The following is a 14,577-nucleotide window of genomic DNA, read 5'->3' as shown; positions in this document are numbered from 1 at the left end:
ACCGACTGCCAGAACGCTGAGGGAAGTGAAGGAGGACATTTGACAAAGGCATTCTTACTGATGAACTTGCACGAATTGGAGGATTTGATCGACAAGAGCATTCAGCCTGAGTAAGGTCCTTCTGGGACCAAATAGGCTAGATTTTTTTGCTTTCCTAAAATGTAACAAGGCCAAGTGCTAGTAGTGACTTATTTTTATTATCTTAGTGTCGTTTTGGGATTCGTCTATTTTTTATGTTATGAAATGAAGCATTTATTGGCATTTAAAGTTCTCCAAATTTATTTGTCGCTAGGCCTACCTCGGGCACAACGAGGCTCCCAAATTAAGACGCGAATTTACATTTCCGCAATATGTGTTTAAATACTGCTAACATTTTAGAATCCTCACTAACTTATTACCTTTTTGTTTTTGCTTATTTTTTATTTATTCTCATCCCCTTAGGTTGGTTCACTCATATTGGCCTCATCGGCGTATCATACCGGATCTAGAGGCCCTCCACCTCCTCCTCTTCCAAGCAATACAAAAGATAGAGGAAAAGAAAAATGGACGACTTAAGTGGTATCCGAAAGGAGAATGTTGAGAACGCAGAAACTTCAGATGGCTGTAGTACTCCGACCCCAAATGATCTAGTCCTGAGATTGGAACAAAAGATATTGGAATTGTAAGGAGAACTTGAGTAGGCTTGCAACTTGGCAAACTTATCACTCACCCTGAATATCCCTGACATCAACCAACAGAACGCTAAGAACCCAACACCTCCCCAAAGCATGCAAAACCAATATCCACAAAACCCTCCCACACCAAATCGATACGCAACTCCACTCATGAATCCCAACCCATTATCAATACCAGCTTCTTCGCAACACCACCATCTGCCACACCTCCTTTTTCTACCTACACCCCGGGAAAGGGGTGTATAAGGGAGTTTTTCCAATTAAAGGACAATCGAAACGGGATTATATTATTAAAGATTCAGAGTCGCTACTTGGAATATTTTAATTGGTGTCCCAAGTCACCGGTATATTTTGAAATCCCAAATCGAGGAAAAATCGACTTTCCTTTTGAAGCCTGCGAACCAGAAATTCTGAATAAGGAATTCTGTTAACCCGAGGGAAGGTGTTAGGCACCCTCGGATTCCGTGTTTCTAGCACGGTCGCTTTGATCATACTTGGATTTATTAAAATTGTTTAATTACTCAATTTTATAACCTATGTGCATTTGCCTCTTTTAATTAGAAAATTATCTTAAAACAGGTCACGCGCCCGTGTACCCGTTTTTGGCGCGTCAAAAATCATGTCACGCGAACATGTCTACAATTAATAACGCTTGAATATTTTTAAGGAATTTCAATTGAAGTTGCGCGAACGCATACTCCGGTTTTGCTTTTAAAATCATAATTATGCCACGCGAACGTGTACAATCACGATTATAGATTAAGTCGCGCTTAAAGCATACTATCGATCCAGAGTTGTTCATTTCCTAAACTTGGGATTATTGAGAGGTCATGAATTGTATAGTATTTTTGGGAAAATGTAGTATTTAGTTATTGAAATTATTCATTAGAATTTTTATTAATTAAGAAAATGGATACGTCATCAGTAGAATAGCAATTCGATTTCCACAAGCCCACTAACAATATATAAATGTGCTAAAATATTTAAACTACCTCTCAAAATCAGTGTAGCAAATTAGGCATACAGCAACACCTAAGATTAAACGTGCAAATAAATAATTGAGTTCCTAACTCATTTAATACACCACTCTTATATAAAGATATAACCTAAATTGTGTCTCCCTAGGAATACTGACCCATTTAAATCCATTAAATAATAAAAGATTCGTGTCATTATTGGAAAGGTTAAAAACAGTCAGATTTGAGCTTAAATAGCAAATTCTTAAGGAACTGCTTCAAACATAAATTAATAGATTAAAACTTAAACCAACAGAATCATCATCCAAGCAATATATAATTAATTCAAGTAAATATTCATCAAGTTATTTCAAACAAGAATTTCACGACAATAAACGTAAACCCATATTCAAGCAAAATATCGACAGAAGCGTGAAACAAAGATTTGGGATAAGAGATTGAACCTTTAATAATGACAGATCTTCTTTATTAGCAAACTCCTCCGATAAAGTTACAACGGCTAGAATCGATGCCGAATGGACTCAAATGGAGACAACTAACCAGAACCTAAACGTAAGCTCAGCAGTCCTGGGACCTCGACGAACTCGACGCTTCAATATACGACGTTGTATGGATATCGCAAGCTCTCTTCCTCTCTATATTGTTCTCTCTGATGTAACTTTTGGCTCTCTCTTGTGTTTCTATGTCCGTATGGTTGTGTGCGTCGATGGGGGGAGGGGATGCTATGGTGGTGGTGGAGCTCGGCAGCTATGGAGGAGTTGGTTGTGTGTCGTTGGTTTCCAGCCACTCGCCGGAATAGCAGAACAAAAGGGTGAGGCGTGGGGTCGTTTCTTTTGGTTGATGCTGGTTCGAAGAAGAAGTTTTAGAACCGGGGGGTGGGGGTCTGGAGAAGACGACGCGCAACTTTTTTCCATTTTTCTTGTTCTCACACCTCCGTTTTAAGATCTGATGATCAGCCCTTTAAAGGGCACTAATTAGTGTTATTTCCACTACCAAATTATCCTTTCCATTCTTTAATTGTCCATTAACTTAGTGCTTTTATCTAAATAGCTAGTGCACCACTATTATTTGTTAGCAGCCCATATTCAATCATTGATGTTCAATTCCCAAATTATCCTAAAAATACTAACTAACTCTAAGTAGTAATTATCACAAATAATTAAATACCAAACTAAAAGAAAATCACAAAAATTTGACATTAAACACTAAAATGCAAAAATACGTTATTTTTTGTGATTTTTTATTTTGTAAAACAACAATTTACTAAATTAACCCGAAAAATATAAAAAATCAAATCCTAAGTGCAGATGCTATATTTTTGTATTTTTTTAATGCATTAATAAAATTATACATGCACATAAAAACATGAAAACAATCACGAAAATCGCACAATAATTCCTAGAATAACACATAATTAAAGAAAAGACCTAATTTTGGGAATTCTTTTAGAGTAATTCGTGTGAGGCAAAAATCACGTGCTCACACCATCAACCAATTCATTACCCATCAACCACCACTTACCATACTCCCCAAAACACACCACCACCTATTCCCGACCCCCAAAACTCCACCAATAACCATCATTACACCCAAGTCCCTTGCACACATCAAAGCAATCCTATATATGTGGAAACTGTACCTCACTCTACCCAACCAATATCCTATACACCGGAATCCTCCGAGAAGGACCTGCTCATTAAAAACATGGCTGAAGGGCTCAAGAAGTTAACAAGCATCTATTGTGACAAGCTTGTCGGGGTCGGGAAAGATGAAAAGATCCGGATGAAGCTCTTTATGAGGAGTCTTAATGGGGATTTTTTGTCCTGGTATATCAGCCAAGATCCCAAGAAATGGCCCAATTAGGTAGGTATGGCGTCAGATTTCATGGACCGGTTCAGGTTCAACACAAATAACGCACCAGATGTTTTCTACATTCAGAATCTTAAGAAGAAACCTACTGAGACTTTCTGTGAGTATACTACTCGTTGGAGGTCGGAAGCTGCCAAGGTCCGGCCATCTTTGGACGAAGAACAGATGAACAAATTCTTCGTCAGATCACAAGATTCGCAATATTATGAAAGGTTGATGGTTATAGAAAACCACAAATTCTCTGATATCATCAAACTTGGAGAAAGAATCGAAGAAGGAATCAAGAACGAGATGGTAACGAATTTCGAGGCACTACAGGCCACAAATAAGGCATTACAATCAGGTGGCATATCAAAGAAGAGAGATGTTGGGGCAGTAATGGTGGACCAGGGTCCAAAATCTCCATTTATCTATCAAACCCCTCCACCCACATAACAAACACCTCCACCCACATATCAAACACCTCTGCCCTCATACCAAGCATCACCGTCTACATATCAGCCTTCATCTCCCAGATATTCCCAACCAGCCATTGTCCATCATACTTATAACTCCCAACCATCCCACTTCCAATCACATCCAGTTCACCAAAATTATCTAAGACCAAGGCCCAACTTCGACCGCAAGCCACTCAAACAATACACCGCCATTGCTGAGCCCATCGACCAGCTGTATGAAAGGTTGAAAGCCACTAGTTACGTCACTCATGTTCCTGCTGTGGCATTAGAAAACCCATCACAATGGGTCAATCCGAACAAAACTTGTGCGTACCATTCTGGTATGAAGGGGCACACCACTACTGAGTGCCAAACATTGAAGGATAAAATCCAGACGCTAATTAACAACAAGGTCATACAGGCAAAGAAAACCTCACCTAATGTCCGTGACAACCCCCTCTCTGATCATAGAGGTGGTAGAGTATATGTGATAGAGACGAACGAAGAATGGGACCCTAGGGGTCAATTGGGCTTATTCGAGAAGGTGATGACTTTAAAATTGCAGTCACACTTACCCATACCATGGTACAGACTCAGTTACCAATCGAGGTTGAGGTAACTGCATCAGTTCCATTCTAGGTAGAGGTGGCTCCGCCCACGGCCACCCCCGCTCCATTTGAAGTAGAAGTGGTCAAACCTTTCACTGTGACGGTATCAACCACACCTCCATTCAACTCAAAAGCAATACCCTGGGATTATATTGCCGAGGCTCGGCGAAAAAGGAAGGCCAAGGTAGAGGAATCTGACGTTATACAAGGAATGACTAGGACTGGAAGAGTCTATACGCTTGAACACTTGGGAGGATCAAGCAAGGATGCCACTACCAGGTAGCCCCTCATTGAGACAGGGCCAGATGACCTGTGGAGGAAACAGGCAAAGGAGTATTCCGTCGTTGACCATCTGAACAAAACCCCAGCTCAGATATCTATCTTGTCACTGTTGCAAAATTCAGAGGCACATAAGAACACTTTAATGAAAGTGCTGAGTGAGGCTTATGTACCCAATAACATCACTGGCGGAGAAATGGCCAACATGGTAGGGCAAGTATTGGAAAGTCATAAGATTATCTTCCACGAAGATGAACTACCACCTGAGGGGATGAATCACAATTGGGCATTGCACATTATAGTGCAATTTGAAGACAAATTCATTGCCAGGGTCTTGGTTGATGGAGGTTCAAGCCTAAATATTAGTCCATTGGACACTCTGAAAAGGCTGGACAAGGGTTTTCATGAAATACGGATAGGAAACATGAACATGAAAGCTTTCAATGGGTCCCAAAGGGCCACGATCGGGGAAATCAACCTTTGCTTACAGATGAGACCAACTTGGTTCGACGTCGAATTTCAGGTGCTCGACATACCAGCCTCATATAATCTTCTATTGGGCCCACCATGGATCCATACTACTGGAGTCGTGCCCTCCACACTACATCAAGCCGTGAAGTTCGAATGGAATCGTCAGGAGGTGATCATTCACGGAGATGGAAGTAACCTCATCTACACCAATCAAACAATCTCGACCATTGGAGATAGAAGAAGGCTAGGAGGGGAAACTTATCATCACATTGAACGGGTCAACGCCGTCGACAAGGATAAATGGTGGAGTAGTAAAATAAAAAGCATATTGGCCTGGTTTGGATATGACCTGGCAAAGGATTAGGAAAGAACCTCCAAGGTACCACCAAACCGATACAGCTAAAAAATCATGGTACCACCTTTGGGCTCGGATACAAATACACATGGCAAGAGTATAGAAATTGGTCGCCTCCATGGCGTGGACCATATTACCCTCTTAAGCAGCCAGTGCCACATTGGAACAAGCTTTTCACCAAGCTGATACGATATGGGGGACTACAAAAAAGGAAGCACTAGCTGGGTTGAAGAATTTGTTCTTGAAAGATGAGGACATGGACTGCAGTGCCATAATTGAGGAGGAGAAGGAAGAAGGCCTCACCATTCAGATCGTAAAGAAGGGACCTGTTCTCAGGAACTGGACCGCCACACCATCCTGATTCCGCCGAGTCCCTGGGTAGCTTGACAGAATTTACTTCTATAGCCATTCTAGGCATTTAAGATTTCCCGTAATTTTGTTTTAAGATTTACTTGTTTTAAATAAATGCTCGATTCATCGAGCCGTGCTTTGTTTGGATGATTTTTCAGTTTTAATCAAATGCATTTGCTCTTTATTATTCACTACTATCTTTACATGTTTGCTTTCTACAGTGTTATTATTACTTTTCCTGATGAACCAGTGACTGTGACATGTAATGAGGCAACAAAACCTGAAAATAGTGATTTAGATGAAAAGGATGAGATACCCGAGGAAATTGTCAGGGAAGTTGAGAATTTTGAGAACAAGCCTAAGTCCAACCTGGACGAAATAGAAATAGTAAATTTTGGAGACGCCAAGATCGTCAAGGAGATGTGCATCAGCATTTACTTGTCACCGACAGAGAAGAAAGAGTATCTCAACAGTTATTTGATGAAGGCCATGTGTGAAACTTTCAAAATCAAACACAAGAATTCCACAGCCTATAGACCTAAGATAAATGGAGTCGTAGAAGCATCCAACAAAAATATCAAGAAGATACTAAGGAAAATGGTAGAGAACCACAAACAATGGCACGAGAAGTTACCTTTGGCATTATTGGGATACCGCACTACAGTTCGCACATCAACCGGGGCAACCCCCTACATGTTGGTTTATGGTACTGAGGCTGTCATACCAGCCGAGGAGGAGATCCCTTCTTTGAGAATCATACAAGAAGATGAACTCAGCGACGCAAAGTGGAAAAGAAGTTGCTATGAACAATGCCCTCATCGATGGAAAGAGGATGAACGCAGTGTGTCACGACCAACTTTATCAGAACAGAATGTCCTGATCTTTCAAAGGGTCAAACCGAGGCAGTTTGCACCAGGTCAGTTGGTGCTGAAGAAGATCTTCCCACATCAAGATGAAGCCAAAGGGAAATTGTCTCCCAACTGGCAAGGTCCGTACATGGCTCATAGGGTGCTGACAGGAGGAGCACTCATACTTGCAGAAATGGATAGAGAAATCTGGCCAAAACCAATCAATTCAGACGCAGTCGAGAGATACTATGCTTAGATTATTTACATTTCCTCATTTGACGTAATTGAACTACGCTTGACATGATTCCCATTTAAGAGGGGATACGTAGGCAGCCTTATGGGTTCGGTCATATCATAATAAAATTTTCATTTTCCCCAAGATCAGAAACTGGGGCAGAATTTTGAGAAGGGTCCTCAAAATTCCGGAGCAAGTCCAGCCAACACCAACATGTATTAGATGGTCAGTAATCAGTTAAGAAACTGGGACAGAATTTTGAGAAGGATTCTCAAAATTCCAAAAAAGGTTTAGCAAGGCCTATTATCCGTAAATGATCAAAAGAGCATCTACCAAACTAAGGCAGAATTTTAAGGAGGGTCCTCAAAATTCCTACATAAGAGAGCTGCAATGCCTTTGAGATGTGTTACAGTCACTAGTTCATCAAAATTACTTGATATATTAATACGTTTCTAAAACAATTCTATTTTTATCAATAATTACATATTTTCGAAAAATAGGCAGGTGTCACCCAAGGGAACCCGAAAGGCTTTCGAAACGGAGCATAGCAAGGCCAGTAAACGAAGCACGAACCAACCTCCCCCTCACAGAACTTACAATTTTTCTTTGAACGCAGGCACATCTGACTTAACGATAACATCCGTAGATATATGTATGTAGCAAGATTACTATCAATCAGGCTATCAGATGTCGAATATACATCTCCAGCTAACACATATGCTACTCTCACTTACTACTTGCTCTCTGCATGAGGCTAATCTTTGCCTACATACCTGCATGAGGCTAATCCCTGCCTCCCTATTTGCATGAGGCTAATCCTTGCCTCCATATTTGCATGAGGCTAATCCTTGCCTCCATAACTACATGAGGCTAATCCTTGCCTCCATATTTCCATGAGGCTAATCCTTGCCTCTATAACTGCATGAGGCTAATCCCTGCCTCCCTATTTGTATGAGGCTAATCCTTGCCTCCATAACTGCATGAGGCTAAGCCTTGCCTCCATAACTGCATGAGGCTAATCTCTGCCTCCCTATTTGCATGAGGCTAATCTTTGCCTCCATAACTGCATGAGGCTAATCCCTGCCTCCATATTTGCACGAGGCTAATCCCTGTCTCCCTATCTGCATGAGGCTAATCCTTGCCTCCTTATTTGCATGAGGCTAATCTTTGCCTCCATATCTGCATGAGGCTAATCCTTGCCTCCATAATTGCATGAGGCTAATCCTTGCCTCTATATCTACATGAGGCTATTCCTTGCCTCCATAATTGCATGAGCCTAATCCTTGCCTCCATACTTGCATGAGGCTAATCCTTGCCTCCCTATTTGCATGAGGCTAATCCCTGCCTCCCTATCTACATGAGGATAATCCCTGCCTCCCTATCTGCATGAGGCTATTCCTTGCCTCCATACTTGCATGAGGCTAATCTCTGCCTCCCTATTTGCATGAGGCGAATCCTTGCCTCCCTATATGCATGAGGCTAATCCTTGCCTTCTTATTTGCATGAGGCTAATCCTTGCCTCTACACCTGCATGAGGCTAGTCCTTACCACCCTAGTTGCATGAGGCTAATCCTTGCCTCCATACCTGCATGAGGCTAATCCATGTCTCCCTAGTTGCATGAGGCTAATCCTTGCCTCCACATTCGCATGGGACTAAGCACTGTCCCTTTTTGCACAAATATTGCTCTATTTCTGTACTATTTATTTGCTTTTCGATCGGGCTAAGCTCTGCCCTACATTTCACAAGAATAAGCCTTGTTTTGTTAACATCATGATTATTGCATATCATGGGCTGAAATATCGTCAATTTATCCAAAGTCACCATAGTCTAAAAGGCATCATCCTCATAGTCGGAAGACACCATGCCTTGGCCTGAGGATCCCTCAAATTTGCATATCATTATTCAAAGGCGTCATGGTTCAGAGACACCATTTGTCATGGCCCGAGAATATCATTTCATGGCCTGCGAATCTCTCACTAAATAATTCATGGACCAAGACGTCATGGTCCAAAGACGTCATCTTTAACCGTCCAAAGACAACCTTCATGGTCCAAAAGGGAATTTGCATCATGTTTAAATTTTAGCAAATAAATGTTTGTAGCATTTTTTATCTGTAGGTAACCAGTAAGCAACCGTTATCCTAGTAGGAGCGATCTCGCTCTAGTTCCTTCAACTATCTCAAACCTTAACCGCTCACCATAGCCGCTTCGACACCTCGTGTCCGTTCTCGCAATAACTTTATTGGCATATTCCGCCGATGAATCCAGAACTACACATGGCCTGATTCCTATAAAACCAGGGATATGTAGGCAACTCGAAGACTGGAGTCTGGCATTTATCTTTCAAAACATCCCGCCCGGTCTAAATTGACCATAATTTCTTTACCCGAAAACGCTTTCATCCTTCATGGGTAAAGAGGGGCAGCTGTTAATACCCAATTTTTCCCAAAAAATATTTCAAATTGCATATATGTCTTCAAAATCATGCGTTGATTAGCAATTGATATTTTTCCACAATTTTCCTATATTTTTATTAATTTATCCAGCATTTTATTTCTAAGAAATAATTACAAAATTACCTCACAAATGATTTCAAAAGCATTTCTTGATATAATGTATTATGTTTTGTCCTATTAAGACCAAATTATTTTATAATTAGCCAAATTGGCACCTTTTGGCTATAATTACAATAACTTTGCAATTATAGCCCAATCATATGATTTTGTACTATTTTCATCCAGAAATTAATCACGTGTATTTTTTAAATAATAAATAAACATTTTAAAATTATTTTCTATGCATGAAATTCATTTTTATAATTAACAACTATTTTTGTAAATTGTTTTAATTAATTTACATTGGGTATTTACCAAATAGCCATTCTCATTTCAATTATAGCCTAATTAAATTAGACCCCAACCCAATTAAAATAGCCAAAATACTCCATGCCCAATACCTTATCCTACTTGACCCAATCCCTTGTCTAATCTGGACCGTTGATCAATTTTAATCAACGGTCCAGATCTCCCCTTTCCTTAATTAACTCTACTCTTTTGCTCCTCACTTTGTGTTTATTACCTTCTTTACTGGTTCTGATTTCAATTCAAGTTCCAAAAATAATATGGTCCTTTTATTACTTCAATTCATCATGTTTCTAGTCTGCTTTTACTTATGGTTTTGTTGTGAAACCTCTAGTTGATATGTTTACATTATTAGCATGTTATGTACTCCCCTTCCTTAGGATCAGTATAAACATGTTACCCCTTCTATGTAGTCCGTCTCCATGTGATCTTGCTCTATCTGGTTTCTGGTATGAATTTCCTTGTAAAGTAGTCTACACTCCTAAACTTGTATGATTCTGGGATTGATTTTAAATTATGTTGATCCTATACTGAACCCCTTAAGCATTGTTGATTCTGTGACTATGTCTAATCAGTATTTCTAAGCATATATGTACCAATTCCAAAGACTTCTGCCTGCTATGTGTTTACCATTATGTGCTTTACCTGTCCCCAATTCTCATTTACCCCTGTGTGAAGGCTTGTGGTGATAAACCTATGTTAGTTCTTTGTTCTATGTGTGATGCTGAACCTGTTTTGGTTCTAAGGTTGGTCTGTTGTTTGTTGATTGCCCTACTCTTTTCAAAACTGTCTTATTGAATAACTCCTCTGTTGTTTTACAAAACTATTTTCAAGTCTCTTTTCAAATTGTTTTCCTACTTAAACTTTTTTCAAAACTATATCAAGCACTCTCACTCTATTCTTAGATCCCTAAGTTCTGCCCCTTTAATGTGTGACTGCTTAGGGATCCGTATGAGATCCCCCTGAAATCCAATGCATTAGAGTTGGCCCTTCCACACTGCACTTACTCAAATATGGTTGTGAAATCTGGGTGTGAGCACTGCCCGGGACCCCTTGAGGTCCTTAGGGAACTCTGACACACCCGAATATTAAGAAAGCCTATGAAACAATCCGAGCAGTTGAGGTTTTGGAAATCTGGGCCTACTTGCAGGCTCCCTATTGTGTAACTTCTTATTTTTCTTTATCTATTAATGTAATTTATTCAATGTTGGTTCGTAATATTCTTTGTAAACGGATATTGGGGTTGGCTAGTAAAAAAGGGGAGGGTAGCTATACATGTTATCAAAGGGTAGAAAACATGTTTTTGGTTTATATTTTTCTGTTATGTGCATTAGAATTCATGTTTAGGATCAATACATGCAAAGCATATCATGCATTAGATACCATGCTCATAGGTTTCATCTATACTGTTTTTAGCATCTCATTTTGAAATCCTTATTATCACTTAGAAATCCTGTTTCTAGGATAAATGACAACATTAAAATAAACTGTTACTTATGCATATTTTGAAATCATGTTGTAACTTGCTGTGCATTTAGAAATCCTGTTTTAGGAATTCTGCATATAAACCATTCTGAACCTTATATGTGCGTATTAGATACCATGTTTAGGATCTCGTTCATACTCGTTCAGTCACACCTAGTTAAACTATTGATGCATAAAAAAGATATAAAATAGTCTCACGTCTAATTATCCTATTTAAGTAAAACTGGTAATAATTCTGTATCTCGTAAAACTTAGAACAACATGATTTAGGTAAAATATCTCCTACCCTGTTTTAATAGTTCTGGTAACAATTGTGTATTATCCCACGCCTAGGCAAACCTTAGGTAATCAAATTTCTTATAAAACTGGAAACTACCTCTTTGTGTTTACTACTTAATGGTTAATAGACTTAAAATCAGTAGGCAAACTGATTAGGCCCCTGCTTCTAAGTTTTAAAAAAATAAATCTACATGTCTTTTGTGTTCTGATACTCACCTAGACATCATGTCTTAGGATCCTGTTTAATAATACTACCCTTGTTTGTGTTTGAGTAGTGCTGTTTACATGCATTATCTGCGGAGGTAAACCTGAGCCTCTTATTTGCTCCTTCCTGCTTTTATTTGCTAAGTCCTATGTGTTCTTGCTTGTCACCTTAGTATTTTCTCCTTTAAACCTTAGGGGTCTATCTAGAACTGCCTATAGGTAGAGGTCCTAATTTTCTCCAGGACCATTAAGAAGGGATGGGTAACAGCACGCATAGAGATCGTTAAATAACATTCGCTTAATAACCGCTAAGGGGTGGGAATGGTAGATATGGATATGATGACTATGCACTAATGTCACATGTAGCCCCTCATTGAGGAGTGTTTACCGAACAATGCGTGGGGTGATCCTGTAGGCTAACTAACTTAGGACCCCTCCTTCTCAAATTCTCTTTACTCTCCATGTGTATACAATTTGTTTAAGCCTTTCCTTTGTCTCATTATTTGAGTCATGTAATGTCCGAAACCTTCTCTTATTTGTAATTATGTGTTTAAAACTATTTATTTGTTAATAGACTAGTTCATAAGTATAAGGTCGGTCGGGACCCACCATTGTGGACTGAGAGGGGTGCCTAACACCTTCCCCTCAAGGTTATTTCGAGCTCTTACCCTAAATCTCTGGTAATGCAAACCAATCCAAGAGTTAATCGCTCTGGGTGCCCTAACGCACCATAATCCGTTAGGTGACGACTCTTCAAATACGCAATTCCCAAAAGGAAACGAGTTATTTCCCCTATGAACGTTGAAACCCGGACTTCTCTCCGTGGAGGGTAAAAAGGGGGTGTGACAGGCGACAGTACCAAACTCTCCATACCCGATTTCAATCTCTAACAATTGAATGACTAACATGTCGCACATGTACTATCTTCCCGTGGGATATACTCCCACAACCTTCCGTACCAGGTGGTAAAATCTGAACATTAATGGCCATCGACCATGCTATTTTTATAGTGCTAGTCAAGCATCTGCATTTCAATACCTAGTACTTCTTCCACAAAATAGACCATCCTCAGGCTGCCCGAAAATAGTAATAGCTACTGAACATCTAAAATCCTCTCATGCTCCTCAGAACTTGTGATATTCTTATCAAAACCAAATCGCAACCTTGATCCTTAACTTCCAATTTCAATTCCGCTCAATGTACCTATCATGCCGCTACGAGATAGTCCAAGAATTTTATCATAACCCCTGAACCACTAGTAGAATAAACACTTCATCGACTAGAACCCCTCTCACTCCACTTATTTCAGAAGAACAATTGCAACATGCAATCAAATTCCTATAACCGTAGAAAATGAAACCTCAAGTTGTGGTCTAAACCGCCATAACTCTTTCGAGATCCATTTATACATAACAGGCCATCATAATCAAATACCTCCAAATCAGTCAAATTACGGTAGTTGTCATGCCTGCACGTACAACAATAAACCACATGTATAGCCTTAACACACCGAAGGAACTGATCATTTCCACAACCATGCTAATTCAAACCATTATGAACTGACTCAACTTCTTCCAACTTACTCTTGACTTGCCTCTGAAATAATAGTTCTATTCAAACACATAACGGGCCTCAAACGACACTCATCCCGAGTGACCCAAATCACAACACCATATTGTCTCAATACCCATCAGCTATCTTATACCATCCTCTTACACTCAATAGTATCTCCCGCTGATACACCCGTTCTGGAAGAACTCCTGCGAATCCGAAGCTGTTTCTCCCATTTCTCAGCCACTGCACCGTAGACCGGCTGGTAACATGGAAATTTCCCAAGTATTCTTCACACTCTGCTGCAAAACCCTCAGCCACATAACGAGTCCAATATCTTTAAACACCGCACTTTAATTCTTGAACCCACTAGAGCCATTGTTGAGTGTCACCCATTCTGACCTGGTCCTGAATATGTATCCAAACTCTAGTGCTCTACTAGCACATGAACACTTCCAAATAAGCAACCGGATGAATTCTCTCCCTTGCACATCATATCCACATGAAGCATAAATTTTGAGTCATCCCCAATATCCGCAAATGACTCGATAAGGTGAAATGTAGCACATATACGTTAAATTACTTGCCCTAAAATACCCTTGATATTTTTCTCCTCTTGGTCATAACTAATCGACCGATAACCAGAAACTATACAGGCACACAACCACGTGACCCAATCATAGATGGGGGGCTCCCCTACTTAGCTTTATGCTGCAATCACATAGATCCAGACCCCATAACGACTTCTTCTTCCCAATTACCATGATCCCACACCGTTACTTGACCAACTTCTCGCAAGCTCTCGTTGCACCAATCATGACACATCCCGAATTATTAGCCACCATTGCACACTCAACCTCCTAAGGTTCATACCGTCTTCTTCAAGTGATCCAAGCTCACATCACAATACATGCATCCTATCTTGGGTAGAAAGTAGAACTCTTCGTATGAACCTCATCAAACCACGCAACTACTAACCTGCTCACAGGAGATAGCTCACCTGTGTAATCTTATATCGACCTCCTCCAACGTTATTTCTATAGTTATATCTATCATGAAATCAACTAATCTCCCTGGGTTCACACTAATCCGC

This window comes from Nicotiana tabacum, chromosome 10 (assembly GCF_000715075.1).
Source record: "Nicotiana tabacum cultivar K326 chromosome 10, ASM71507v2, whole genome shotgun sequence".
NCBI lineage: Eukaryota > Viridiplantae > Streptophyta > Magnoliopsida > Solanales > Solanaceae > Nicotiana > Nicotiana tabacum.
The sequence above is the reverse complement of the archived record's forward strand: the minus strand, read 5'-3'. Positions refer to the sequence as shown.